Consider the following 14,798-nt stretch of genomic DNA (forward strand, 5'->3'; position numbering starts at 1 on the left):
TGCCGTGCCCTGATGACAGCGATCTTGTTTTATAGAATAGAAATTGTTGATAATATGATATTTTTGTTTTGCTTTACCTGATATTTCTGCATTTTTGTATATTGTATTTTTCTTTTCTTTTTTCACCGAGAATTTTTATAGCTAGTATTTATATTTATATATAATATTGAACTTATATTGAACTGAAGTTTGTACTAATGTTTTGTTTTTCCTAATATTTTCATAACATTGTTTTATTGTTTGTCGACTTTGATATTTGATCCCTCTTCTAATATAATTTTTTTCCGGACTATTTGTTTTGTTGATATTGTCCTATTTTTGGTCAACTATTTCTTTCCGTCTTTTTTCATGTGTATTTTTTTGTTTTTGTCTTACATTTAATTTCCCCCAAATTTTACATATTTTAACAAATTTGTTTTTATATTTGTTTTTAAATATATGTTTGTTTGTTTTTAAATATTTGCTTTTTTTTATATCCTTTTTTTTTTAATAGATGCTGATAATTTCTTTTTTAGCTTTGCCAAGTGTGCCTATGTTTTTGACTTGTAGCAAACATGACTCTCATCCTGATAACCGCAATCATTCTGCTCACTATAATGGCCATATTAAATTTGAAATCATGAGCGTCAGCTTCAGTCAGTGCCGCACGGCCTCCCAGAAGCGCCTCTCGGCGGACCCTGACTCATCGGAACCATCCCGACAATAAACCCACAAAACGTCAGCGCCTCTGATGCGCTAGCGTCAACGCGTCCCATCAGTCACCTCAAGTCCCACATCACACTTGCAGCAAAGATGCGAGGGGGCGTTTTAAAATACACAAAGACAACATAGAGGACTTTTTTAATTCATGGATGTCATAAATGGAAGCTGTCAGCCACACCGTGTCGCTATTAATGGACTCGCCGGGCGACCTGCTGCAAAATGTAATATATACAAGACGGTGAACAGACCCTTACAACAAAAAGTTCCCCATCATTTAGCCCCAGGTGGGAGTGTGAGCCAAGATTCTGTCCCATCAAGATAATTTATTAGAAATAGACAGGCATCTATTCAGACACCTAAATATGACCAGAGATGTTTCCTAACCACAAAAAAAAAAAAGTAGTGACCCTGGTTTTGAGCAGTGTTTCCCAACCTTTTTGAGGCAAGGCACAAATTTGTCATTAAAAAGATTTCTTGGCACACCACCAAACAAAAATGAGTATTTAGTAAAAAGTATTTTAGATATCTGTACTGAAATAATGATGACGGTCTTTGCATTGATTTACTCAAAAATGTACTTCCTCACTGTGAAACCTCAGCATTATAACTGAACACAATGTTGTATGAATGGCGACTGAAATTGCACCTGATGAGCATTTACTTGTAGTTGTTCTGTCACTATTTTTAGTTGACAGGCATGCAAACAAACAAAAAATAGCCCCACCACCATTTTGACGGATCAAAGTGAAACGGAGCAGACACGTCTATCAAAACAGGATGCATGAAAAAGTCTCATGTGGGGGGGATCGCCAATCATCAATTATTCCACAAATTTACAACTATAATTGTAACACACCTTTGCTTAATATTTGTTCTTGCTTTGTTTTGTTTTTATAGACACTTATACCCCTCAAATCACAGTCACTGTCTTTGATTTCAAACAGCTTCTGAATATTGTGGCAAAGTTTGTTGTGGTGTTCATTGTGTTTAATTTGATAAATAATGAATTATTTGATTCTGTATATTCTGATCGGTTAATCATTCTTGTTGCTCTTTTTGTAATTTGAAGAGAGGGTAAAAGTATTTGTTTTGTAAGCATTCCCCCATATTTCCACACAATAGGTTAGATATGGTAATAATAATGAGCAATAATGACTTCTTATTTAAAACATCCTTTGTTTTGTAAAGGATTCCTATAATTTTGGACACTTTTAACATTGTCTATGTGGGACTTCCATCTTAATCTGTCATCAAAAACTACACCCCCAAAATTATTTTCATACACTCTTTCTTTTTCATTAGAATCTACTCTAAACTGTGACTTGGTGCTTGACCTGTCTCGTGCCAAAAACTAAAACTTGGTTTTGTTTAAATTTAGAGATAATTTGTTGGAGTCAAACCAATTTTTTGATGCTTTTAATTCATTTTCCACCGTAATCTGAAGCAGTTTCAGATTTTCTCAAGAGCAATAGAGAGTTGTGTCATCAGCAAACAACACACTTTTATGTATTTTGGAGACACAGCATGCATGCATGCATATATATATATATATATATATATATATATATATATATATATATATATATATATAAAACATAAATAACTTAGGGCCAAGCACTGACCCTTGGGGAACGCCGTGCAAGAATTAGGTAACTTTTAATCCATTTATATGCTAAGCCTTTTATGCCATATCTTTTCAATTAATTCAATAGTATACTATACTCTATAGTATCAAATGCTTTTTTTTATTCTATAAAAATCCCAATAGTAAATTCTTTATTATCTATACTTGTAGCTATAGCTTCTACAAGTTCCATGACTGCCATCGAGGGTGATCGTTTTTCTCTAAATCCATATTGATTTTCACTTAAGAGCTTGTGTTTCTTGATGTGTCCAGTGAAAAAAAGTTTCTCTAAAATTTTTGAGAATTGAGAATCAATCATGTGAATTAAAGCGGATATCCTTAAATTCCTTTAGTAGTACTTCTGGAAAGTTACTGAAAATTTGCCTCCGACACCAGTTTCATCAGTCAACATGAAATTTGAAACTGGTTGCTTATAACAAAACACATTTAAAAGTCTCAAACACCCATTCCCAGAATTGAAAAGGATGTTAGCCATATTCCCTCAGGAGAGTCGCTTATTTTTTATTTATTTATTTTTTAAGCTCCTGACGTCAGCTTCACTGAATGCCACAAAATTAGAGCCCTAAGTAAACAACTAATAAACTATCGAGAAATGCAGCAACTTTTGCCTGTGCTCTACCACACGCTGACCCGCGTGTGAAAGTGTTCCTATCCTCCGGAGAAGCAATGACGCTGCTCCGGTCCGCCGAGAGCTGCGATCACTCGCAAATAGCCTCGTAATTAATTAGCTCCGCTCCATCTCTGCGGGACAGAGGCGGGGATGGGCGCGCTTCGCCGCTCGAGCTCCCCGCCGGGACCCGCTGGTGGCCTGCGGGGGGCCTCGCTGCGGGCCAAGCTCATCCATAAGTGAACGGAGACGGGTGTAGCCGCGGGCCTGAACATATGAGGCGCTGTGAAATATTAACGCTGGATGCTAACAAAAAGGAGGACAATCAGGAAGATTGTTGCATTTTTTTGAAACTTAACTGCGAGAAGCTTAGCGGGACCAATATGGGCAATTAAAGTTGGTGAACATTAAACCATCAATTACCCCTTTCATACACACCACAGCCTGGCTTTGATGACGAGTGTTGGGTGTTAAATATTACATCCTAATTCCGGCTTTCTGCTAACCTCTTTCACGGAGCTGCCATCCCATATATGATTGTAAGATACTACAAAAGACGAAAAGACAATGGAATGGCGGGGGTGGGGGTGGGGGGTGCGGCGGTTTCCGGCTTCCGAGGTTTAAGAGAAGAGTCTGTTGTGACGTCTGAAATAGTTGTCAGAGAGCCACAATTATTTTTTATTTTTAACACAATACGGCAGGAAAAGTGACTGTTGGGTGTTCACCTTTAATCTCAGTCCTGGTTTTCTGCTGTACCATTTCACACAGCCATCGTTCCACTTCTGATATTACCTCATGACATTTGATTCACAGAACTGTGTTTCTTTCACACAGACAAACAAAGTGAGATAAAAACAGCTTCAACAGACAGCGTGAAAGGGGAACCTTAACCCTCATTCTGCCTCTGATGACAAAAAAAATTCTGGTGGTCAGTAAGGATTTAATGATAACGGCACTATATATTAAAAGCATCACATCTGTTAAAAAGTCAGGTTGATTTCTATTTGTGCAGTTCTAGCAGCCTCTGCTGGCTGTTTTTTTTAGTGCAATTTAATTGTCACAAGGCATGTTTTGCCCTTCTATGTTTAAAATCCACGCTAATGGTCAGATGAAGGGAAACTAATATACTTGTGAAGCGAGTCAATATGTGGAGGAACTCAATGTGTGCGTGCATTAGCAAGTAAGTGCCTCAATATTAAGTCTTATTAGAGGTTGTAGGTGGTTTATATGCATTGCTGTTATGTACAAAAGCACAATATTTTCTTTTTTTTAGGTATAATATTGTGGCCTTTTTTTATATTGCCAACCTCCCCACAATATCGTAATAATTATCGTATTGTGACCTTCATATCGTGATGTTTGGATATGATTACATCCCTAGTTTTCAGTCCCTATAAAACACTGGACAAATAGGCTAGTGCTTCAACAAGACAGCTTGAAAGGGGTTACATTGCGAGGAAGAACACGTCAACATCAAATAAAATCTTAAACCAATGGAAAAAAAAATTCTGCAACCGAAACAGATTTCCATCCAACACGTTCCAACCACTTCGGTTGGCGCTATGGTTGGCAAAAGTACTGTACTCACACTCTGTACTCAAGTACAAGTACAGTTATTTGTGTAAACAAATACTCTGATAGATGTAGAAGTTTATCATTCCTGTTTTGTCATTGTTGCTGCTCTAAAATGTACATTTACAAGTAAAGTCTGCGACAAGACTCACTAATTTACCCACTGGGAATAAACGACATGAAACGTGCCATTCACCAATGCGGCAAGAAGGCCAAACCCTTGCTGCTGCTTCGTCATCGTCATCATAAAGTTCCAAATAAATAAATAAACACCCACAGGTGCCCACTGCTGCTGGCACAAGAAGACAAACGCGTGACAAGCGCACTGGAGGACGAGGAGGAGGAGGAGGAGGAAGAAGAGGCAAAAATAACTCCTCTCCATGTCGGATCAGTGAATGCTGAGAGGAGAGACGATCGATATGTCCCATTATGCAAATTTGGCGTCCAATACAGCCTTTCAAACTAAGTTAGATGGGCGATTTTCCCATAGGAACAAATGGAAGTTTAAAAATGTGTTACAGGGTCATTTTACCAACATCTTAAGACCCTGTCAAGTGTATTCAGGTGAATACATGTTTGAAAGTAATTACAGAAAACGTGCAAATGCTGAGAACTTTGTAGCACCGAATTGTGGAATTTTCCTGACTTTTTGGCTGAAACTGAGGGGCAAGTAGCGCACTTTGGCATCGGTGTCACTCCTCCCCCCGCTATAGGACAACCGCAGCCTTTTGATCACATCAGCGTTTATCCAGCCCAAATTCGACATGCAGATAAGCTAGCTTTAGAGCGCCTCGTTGTTGGCTGTGAGTGTATGCATGTCACGCGGATAGAAACCAAAGAGAAAAGTTAGCGACTTTTTTTTTTAACCAATGTAAAAAAGTCCAACTCGAAGCCATCGTGTGGACAGGCTTCAGGCTGCTGTGTCTGCATTAGAGAGCCTCGTTGTCATGGCGTTGAAAAGTCCCGTGATGACCACGTAGGATATATTCTATGTATCCGGATGCTTTGAGCGGATATATTGTCACAACCCAATATGTAGGGATGTGTGCGCATAAAAAAGATGCTAGACAAAATAGCAACGATTCAAGTCAGCATTTGATTGACGTGTGCAGGGGGCGTGGTTCCAGCAGATTCAGGAGACACGCCCACAGCACTTCAAAGGCAAGAAGATGATTGAAGATGATTTTTCAAAATTTTAAAGTGGAAGTCAACCTTAAACATTTCTTGACAATGTGACCTCACTAGTCTAAACATGACATTCTGATTAATATTACATTTGTGGAATATGAGTTATGAAGCAAAATCCAGCTGTTTTTATCCATCTGAGAAGGCGGCCATTTTGCCACTTACTGTCAACTGAAGATGGCATCACAGTTGCTCAGGTCTCAGGTAACAACCAATCACAGCTCAGCTTCAGAAAACAGGTGAGCTGTGACTGGTCGTTGCCTGAGCCCTGAGCAAGATTGATGTCATCTTCAGTCGACAGTAAGTGTGAAAATGGCCGCCCCCTGAGATGGATAAAAACAGCTGGATTTTGCTTCATAACTCATATTCCACAAATGTAATATTAGGTCACATATAACATATTATTGTCAATAATTTATGGGAAGGTTGACTTCCCCTTTAAAGCCTCATTTTATATACAGTACGTATCATACCAAATTTGGCAGTGTTGTGGCTGTGTGAAAGGGGAACAGCATAAAAGTTGGACCGAGTGTGTAAGGCAGAGGTGCATAACTCCGGTCCTCGAAAGCCCCTATCCAGCATGTTTCCCAGGTCTCCCTCCTCCAACGCAGCTAAATCCAATGATCAGCTCATCAGCAAGCTTTGCAGAAGCCTGATAACGATTCTGATCATGAATCAGGGGTGTTGGTGGAGAGAAACATGGAAAACGGGCTTTATAAAGGGCCTCTCGAGGACCGGACTTGGGAACGCCTGGTGTATGGTTTAACACCCGAAACACACTTGTCTTGATACGCTGAATCTGATACCACCTCAGAATCTAGTAAATTTGCAGTGACTTGAGGTATAACAAAAGTAGTGACTGTGTGAAAGGGGATAGCAGTAAGGTCTGTCATTGCTGAATCCCCTTACACACTACAGTGGTTCTTCTGCCTCTAATATGAACACAGAACCCATTTAATTTACCTGTTGTAGTACCTTTCATACAGACTGGTAACCCAGGAAAAAAACATGAAAATACGGCTTTAGTGTGAAATTGATTACAATATGAAAATGATGTGAAAATGGCTCAAGGCATAACAGAGGCAGGGAGTGGTGAATGCGTGAAAGGGTATAATATAAAGCAGTGTCAGAGGGTTTGAATTTCACTAACCTACACTCCGACATTGCGGACAAAAAAAATGTCTGCTTTTGTATTTGAACTCTTAGTTCCTTCCTGGCAAATTTGCAGGTTGACACTCCCATTTTATACCAATACCTTTTACACAGGGCTACTACACAACATGGGCTTTCCAGCTGGTTTGTTGATGTATTTAAAGCCTAGGAAAAAATGAAATAATCCATACAGAGATTTTCTTTGATCCTTGCCAGCTTTCTGCAGCGTTTGACACACATACGGCGTACTCGCACACACACACGCGCGCGCGCACACACGCACACACACACACACACACATACAGCAGCAGCAGCAGCAAAGATGAAGCACTGCAGTGACTGGAAGAAACTCCTCCCAACATGGCAGCTAATTCCTCCATTCTCGACATTATAGCAGAGGAATAAGCGTACACGTTACACACTGGACTTGAATGTGCTATGAAAAACTGCAAATCCATGACACACACACACGCACGCACGCACACACGCACACGTCGTCATCCCTGCCCATCCACTGCAGCTAAAAATAGAACCGCCAATTTGATGATGTTGCGGTGATGGTATACAACCCCCACAGCCCCCCTAACCCCAAGCACCAACTCCTCGCCACTCAATAGCAGAATTAGCCCCAATAATGTGAGAGTGACTTTATCATGTGTGTGCCTCCTGGCGCACCAGAAAGGCAATGAATGAGTATGAATTTCACGGCTTACGAGAGGTGTTATCTAAGGCGGGACGTGGTGGCTGTGTGAAAGGGGATAGAGAATCTTGATATTTAAGTTTTTATACCCATAAATCACTTCTTCCAGCCTCTGGCGTTGAAAGCAGTTGTCGAAATTCCTGAGAGGCGTAAATAGCGAGATGGCGGCTGTATGACCGGGAGGTTACCAAGGTATGAAATTTAACACCTGGGACTTATCCCTTGCCCGTGTCCCTGGGACCAAAGTGTGAAAAAGCAAAACAAAAAGCAGTGTGAAAGGGGATACAGAAAGCCAGGGTTGAGGAGTGAAGTATAACACTTAACCACTGTCTGATGAGCTGTGTGAATGGTACCAACATGGAAAAGGGGACTGACATTGACATGTGAACAACTTGGGTTCTGAGGTAGTATCAGAGGCAGAATAGCATCCGTGTGAAAGGGGATGGCAGAAAGCGGGGAGCAGGGTGTAGAGAATTTACATTAATTTCATTCAGACAATCCCCTTTCACGCAGCTCCCATTCTGCACTAAATAAGGGGATAACAGAAAGCCAGGTTTGAGGAGTGCAGTTTAACACCCAGGGGTGACTAACCACTGTCTGATGAGCTGTGTGAATGGTACCAACATGGAATAGGAGACTGACATTGGCATCTGAACAACTTGGGTTCTGAGGTAGTATCAGAGGCAGAATGGCATCTGTATGAAAGGGGATGGCAGAAAGTGGGGAGCAGGCTGTAAAGAATTTAAATCAATTTCTTTCACGCAGCCCCAATTCTGCCTTTGACACTACCTCAGAACTTAATTAATGTGCGGTTCAACTTCACTCACCATTCCGTACCGAAATTGGTACCTTTCACTCAGTACAGCATTCGGGAAATTTTGGTGTGAAACTAATGTGACATTGAAATGGATGTGAAAGGGGATAGGGGCGTAATAGCGGAATGGTGGTGGTCGTGTGAAAGGGGAAAGCCAGGACACGAGTTGGTGGTGGGGAAATTTAAAACCCAAAACTCTCTCCACACTCCGGTCCCGGCATTGCACACAATAGCAACCTCAGGAGAAAGTAGTGTGACACTGAAATTGATGTGAAGGGGCTAGAGACATAACAGAGGTGGTGCAGATTCTTCAAGAAAGGGCATGGCATAGCCAGGACATGGACTATGAAGTTGAAAACCCCTTACTACAGCATAGCAGTATCCCCTTTACACAGCCATTGATCCACACTTTTACACTGCTAAGCCAGCATTCCGTATTGGTGCCTTTCACACAAATCAGTGAAACATGAAAAAGTTGGCTTTGATGTACAGCATGTAAGGGGTTTCTGTGTGAATCTTGACAAGCGCCGTTCGTCCGCCAGAGTGAAATTGTCCCAAATAACTCCCGCTTGTCGCGTGACTGACGACAAACGTCAGGGCCACATGGACGGCGTTAAATGAGTAGAATGAATTAGCCTGAGCGGCGGCGGCGGCAAAGTAGGACAGAGCGCTGGGGAGGCATCCTGTCCCAGATCGGTCGTTAACCGACGGCGAGAAAGGGGGAGAGCGAGAGAGCGAGTCAAGGCGCTGGCTAAATCTGGAGTTATGAAGCACAACCCCCCTGAGCACTGAAGCAAATATTGGAAAGAAAGCCAAGACACGCTCGGACAAATAAAGGCAGGAGAAGCCGAGAGAAAACTCCTTGACGAACTGTCGATAAAACCGTTCCTGCGCTGCTGCTTCTTCCCACGCTTGATACTAACGCATTCCTCACCAAATAATCCAATTAATGCTAATTAATCATCATTTATCTCCAGCCAGGACACTGTCAAATTTCAAGAGTAGTATCAGAGAAAGGGCAGACAGCGTCTGTGTGAAAGGGGATAGCAAAAAAATCTGTGTAAAGTTTAACATTCATGGGTGACTTTACCCGCGCGGCTGTTGCTACTTCGGCTTCAGAGGTAGTAAAGAAGGTGGGAGGGAGTGTATGTGAAAGGGGATAACAGCCCTTACTTTCACCTAGCTGTTTTGTTGTATCTCTGATCCTACCCTTATCTCGTAGATTAACCTTTCACACAGAGCAGGACTACAGACTACAACAAAATATAAAAGATGGAAAAGATGAAACGCTGAAATTAGTGTGGAAGTTGCTTGAGGAAACAATTGTCAATTTTTTCCAGCTCAGTATGAAAAGGAGTCGCAGATCACAACAACTGCTTTCAACACAAAAGGGTGGGAATTACTCCTCATCGCAGCTGTTAAACTTAAAATCCGTCCTGGATATCCGGGGAGGGGGGACACTCGCTTCACACAGTCATTGACGAAATCCCCTTACACACTGCCGTTGTTTGATCCACTTTTTTTGAGTTGATAAGCCGGTAAATTGGTTGATTTATTTTGTTGATGATTGTTTCTGTGACAGGGGTCTAACAGAGGATGGAGAAACTGCAGCTGGGTGAAAGGGGTCGTCTGGAAAATTGCCTGGGAAATTGTGATTGTGGAATTTAAAAACAGACACCCACTTTACAGGCCCTCGCATTGCAGACTCCCCTTACATGCAGATATTGCCACACTTTTTAAAAATGAAAAGCCAGCAAAATTGTGGATGTGAAAGGGGTGGAACAGATGCTGGATCGTGGTTGTATGAAAAGGGGATAGTCAAAATCCAAGACAAGGACAGTGACAAATTCAACACCAGACACTGTCTTGTTATTGCAGAATCCCCTTACATGGTTTTCCACCGCTTTTATGCCTCTGAGCCTTGTTGGACCTTTCACACAGACAGGAAGTAAGGAAAAAAGCCATCCTGGTGAAAAAGGGAATTTGCATAAACAGCTACTACGGCTGTGTGAAAAAGTGGGTAGTGGAAAGCAAAAAGACCAACTTTTGGGCCAAATATTTTCTTGTCGTATGTCACTGCTTTGCTGTAGTGTCCCAAAAAAAGTTGCTAATGAATGCTAATGAATGCACTGTCACTCGCTCAATCTGCAACGCATACGATCAACTCCTCACGCGTGGATCGTTCCGTAATCCCGCTCTCACCAACTGGTCCCAGCGATGACATCATCAGCTGATCTGAACTTTGACAGGCACTCAAAAGCAAGAGACTGAGTCATCTAGTCTGTGGCGGAACAATAGCGAACGATCGTTGTGACAAACGCTCTTAACGTCACTCGGGACAATGCAGTCATGGTGGAGGCATTGCAAGGTTTTTTTTAGACGAAGAAAATTGCGGACAAAGGTTCAAAATGTTGATTTTCCACCCCACCCCCAAAAATTATACTGCTCACCCTGGATGCATATCTGCGCCATCAGATTCTAGACTCTAACATTTTACTAATATTTACTACTAATACTAATATTTTGATGGTACTAAAATGTTATTACCATCAAAACATTCTCTGTACACTTTTCATCTTTACGAATTCAACATTCAGCTGCAAACCATCACTTCCGGGTCACTAGGAGAAATCAGGCCAAAGCAATCGATGGAGCAGCCATCCAAGTGGCATTTGTAGCCGAATATGGATTTTCTTTAAACTGAAAAGTGTACATTGGATATTTTGATGGTAATAAAATACAATGTTAGTAATTAAAATTCCGAACCTGATGGCACAGATATACTTGCAGAGAAGGTAGAGTACCTAGAAGGAAAAAAAACACAAGCATGAGGAGAACATGCAAACTCCACATAGGGAGGCCGCAAACCCGGATTGGAACCTTGTGAGGCAGATATGCCAAACACTAGTCCACCGTGCTGTTACCGCTGCATTTAGATTGTTGCTGCATCTTTTTTACCTTATTTTCTTCCAAAGTAAAAAAAAATCATCAAATTGCCACTGACTGTAAAGAAAGACGTTTAATGTTTAGCACGTATAAAAACAAATTAAAAACTACAAAATCAAAATAAAGCAAAATTTCTCCTAAAATAGAATATCTTCACCTAATGGAATTATTTAACGTTTCATCAACAATACTCAAGCTGCTGGAATTTACTTTTCACTTCATAACAAAAAAAAAAAAAAGATTTATATTTAAAAAAAAATTATATTCCAGAACATTTATAAATAGCTGTAGCCTAAAAATGTTAATGTTTTATCTGAATTGTGTTTTCCAGATTATTATGTTGTACCGATGACTTTCTCTTTACTAATGTCAATTCTTACCACAACAAACAAACACTTCTTAGTACAGCGGATACCATCTATTAACAGGGGATTGGGATGCAAATAGTGAAAATCTGCGAATAAATGACAACCAATATAACTAAAAAAAAAAATTTTAAAAAATCTTGAATAAATGGTATTCTGCTAATAAGTGTTTTCAACAAAAATGGTAGTAAAAAAATTTATCTGAAAATAGGTAAATCCGCAGGTGCCATAGAACGAATGTGAGTGGGTTCACCGTTTTCAGGCGGATTGGTGCACCAGTTGGGGTCAACTAATAACCAAAAAAAAAGCACTTGGCGTTAATCTTGAGCAATCGTTTGCTGAAGTCTTGAGATTTTGTGTTCAAGTTCTGTCACTGAAGTTTGAGGTTCATTTTTCCACATTTTGGTGGCCCCACAAGATTGTTTGTAAATACTGTAAAGCAAACAACCACACTATTTCCACAGTTTCGACGAGTGTAATATTATGCACCAGTTGGCCATTTTCTACACTTTTATACCAAATACAATGATTCGAGAAAAAGCAAAAGAATGTTACCTGCCGAGGTCTTGCAAAATTGGCATGTGTGTTTTCTTAATCATTTTCAATGTACAAAGCATATTTGGGGGATTTCCACTGTAGTTTTTTAAATATTGTGCAACTCCAACATACGACGCCTCACACAACAAACAACCACACTGCTACCACACTGCTTGGGTGTGATTTTATGCACCAGTTGCCCCCCCCCTCCCCCTTTATATACTTCCATACTGTACGTGGGCGGGACTTTGAAGATGTGACACGGACAGCAGCTGCTCCACTTACACACTCTACACACACACACATCATCACATTCAGTGCTACGTTAGCATTTGGCAGCTATGCAGCATCTGGGCTGCCTTGCTCCAGGGCACCCCAGAAGCTCACTCGCACAACACACCAACACACACGTGCAGTAACAAGAAAAATATTGAATAGGTTCTTACTGTCTTGTAGAGCTCCTCTTGATGATGGTGGTGATGATGAATGTGAAGAAGAGGAGAAGTCCGGAGGAGGCGACGAGGCGAGATGCTGCTGTTGGGGAGGAGAGAGAGCGGAGTAGAAAAAAAAGGTGGAAGACGGAAGAATGAGAAGAACGGGCACCGTGGTAACCAGGCCGCCTCCTAGCTCGCTCTCTCTTCTATCTCCTCCTCCTCGACGGGATGGAGGAGCGTTTATCCCGTCCTCCTCCCGGAGTGACACTCACTCGCTCCCCGTTCCTCCCTGCTTCGCTCACCCCTTTCCCCCGCCTCCTCTCTTCTGTAGCTCCATCCTGGGTATACCCCCTTTTCTTTCGCTCCCATCCTCCCCTCCCTGTCTTTGATGTTTGGACAGAGCGAAGAGAGAGATAAGGCAATGAAAGGGGAGATGCGGAGCAGATTAGCGGCATGACTCAATGTGAGCGACCAGCTCACAATGATGGAGGAAGACATTGCTGCATTGCTTCTTATGACACATGTAGAGTTAAGGAAGGGGGGGGGGGGTATTTATGAAGTTCTTGGAGGGTCTGATCCAATCCAGGAGTCATCAACCTTTTTGAAACTGAGAGCAGGCTACCAGTTTCATATGCACTGCTGAACTAATATTACTGTACATGATGAAAATATGTTTTCCCTTCATCGGTACAGTTGAATAATTGGGGAAAACGATAATAAAAATTAGAATGAGCGAGTTAGGTTAAAATATAAACATCCGCAAATGTCGAAACTTGACTAACATACATATTTAGGAATTTGCACTGGCTTGTTTTGGTGGCAGATTCTCCCTAGTGTTGTTCCGATACCGATGCTGGTATCGGCAGAGGCCCGATCCTGCATTAAAGCTGTGGTATCGGTATCAGTGAATACTAACATGCCGATACCATTCATTCTGATGCTAATAGAGGATTTTGGATGCAGCATCTTGTGTCTTGCTGATACACGACGTTCACTGATGTGTGACATGTTCACTATTGGCCCTTGAATGCTCTGAACCAATGGCAGAATAGCTTTTTCATGTTGAGATAAAAAACAACAACTTAGGAATCGGTATGGTATCGGCAGCGGCCGATACTGCAAAGCTGGGTATCGCAATCGGTATCGGCGGCCCAAAAAACTTTAACACTAATTCTCTCCTTTTATTTTTAGTTTAAAGTAGTTGACCACTAGATGTCACTATATGATAGAATGCAGCCGAAGCACATGCATTTGATAGCATCCACTCTACGGCGGCTCCGAGAGTCAACACTCCGCAAGCCTAATTCACCAATTCTTATTTTGCGTGAGCAAACGAGCATCTCTGCGAATGACGGCGACTTGGCAGCCATTGTGAAGCCCGGCGAGCGATGCGGAAAGACCGAGCGATCCAGAATTCAGCCGGAGCAGCTAACAAAAGCGGCTAGTGGTAGTCGGAGCCATAAGCTGGAGTGGCTAACAAGAGCGACTAGTGAGAGAAGCTAGTAAAAAAAAAAAAAAAGCTAGTAAAAGCTTGCGTGAGCAACGCAGGTGACAATGAACAGGAGCCCGAATCACGGGACACGCGACGACCACCTGCAGGCCCCAGCTGTGGAAGGTAAGCAGCGGTTGACCCACAGGGTCTGACACTAAATACAAGCATGGTTAACTAGTTCGCGAAGTTGTCTTTTGGGCACCCGTAGCAAGAAGATGGCGGCGAAACATGTCAGCCTCTTGTGAGGTGAGGCTCCAGCCATATAATATCATTAATGATTATTAGACCTACGATCATATAAAATTAAATGTACGTTGATGTGATAGAACGTTGTTTTTTTTTGTGCATATTATTGAAATCAATAGTGGGTTTTTAAATGTAATGAATTATTAGCTCACCACTAGATGGTGCTAAAGATTACACACTGTCACTTTAAATGATTTACTTTTAATGGGATCCGATGTGGCAGAGGAGTTCAATGTGGAGGTGGGATTGCATTGGGGATCAACCCTGAGCCCCTTCCTTTTTGCAAGGGTGATGGATAGGCTGACAGATAAGGTTAAACTACAATCCCCATGGACTGTTCATAGTTGACAATGTTGTCTGCCGTGAAAGCAGAGAGCAGGTGCAGGAACATTTAGAAAGAT

At 41.6% G+C, this 14,798-nt stretch overlaps 1 protein-coding gene across 4 annotated transcripts in view; it reads right to left on the bottom strand.

The window, feature by feature from the left end:
• shank1 (SH3 and multiple ankyrin repeat domains 1) overlaps nt 1-12,946 on the bottom strand; it is a 61,847-nt gene extending 48,901 nt beyond the window's left edge. For all 4 annotated transcript variants that reach the window (XM_077555997.1, XM_077555994.1, XM_077555995.1 and 1 more), the window contains exon 1: nt 12,672-12,946. The gene's annotated coding sequence lies outside the window, so the exon portion shown is untranslated. The remainder of the gene's footprint in view (nt 1-12,671) is intronic.
• Nucleotides 12,947-14,798: the final 1,852 nt, after the last annotated feature.

This window comes from Vanacampus margaritifer, chromosome 2 (assembly GCF_051991255.1).
Source record: "Vanacampus margaritifer isolate UIUO_Vmar chromosome 2, RoL_Vmar_1.0, whole genome shotgun sequence".
NCBI lineage: Eukaryota > Metazoa > Chordata > Actinopteri > Syngnathiformes > Syngnathidae > Vanacampus > Vanacampus margaritifer.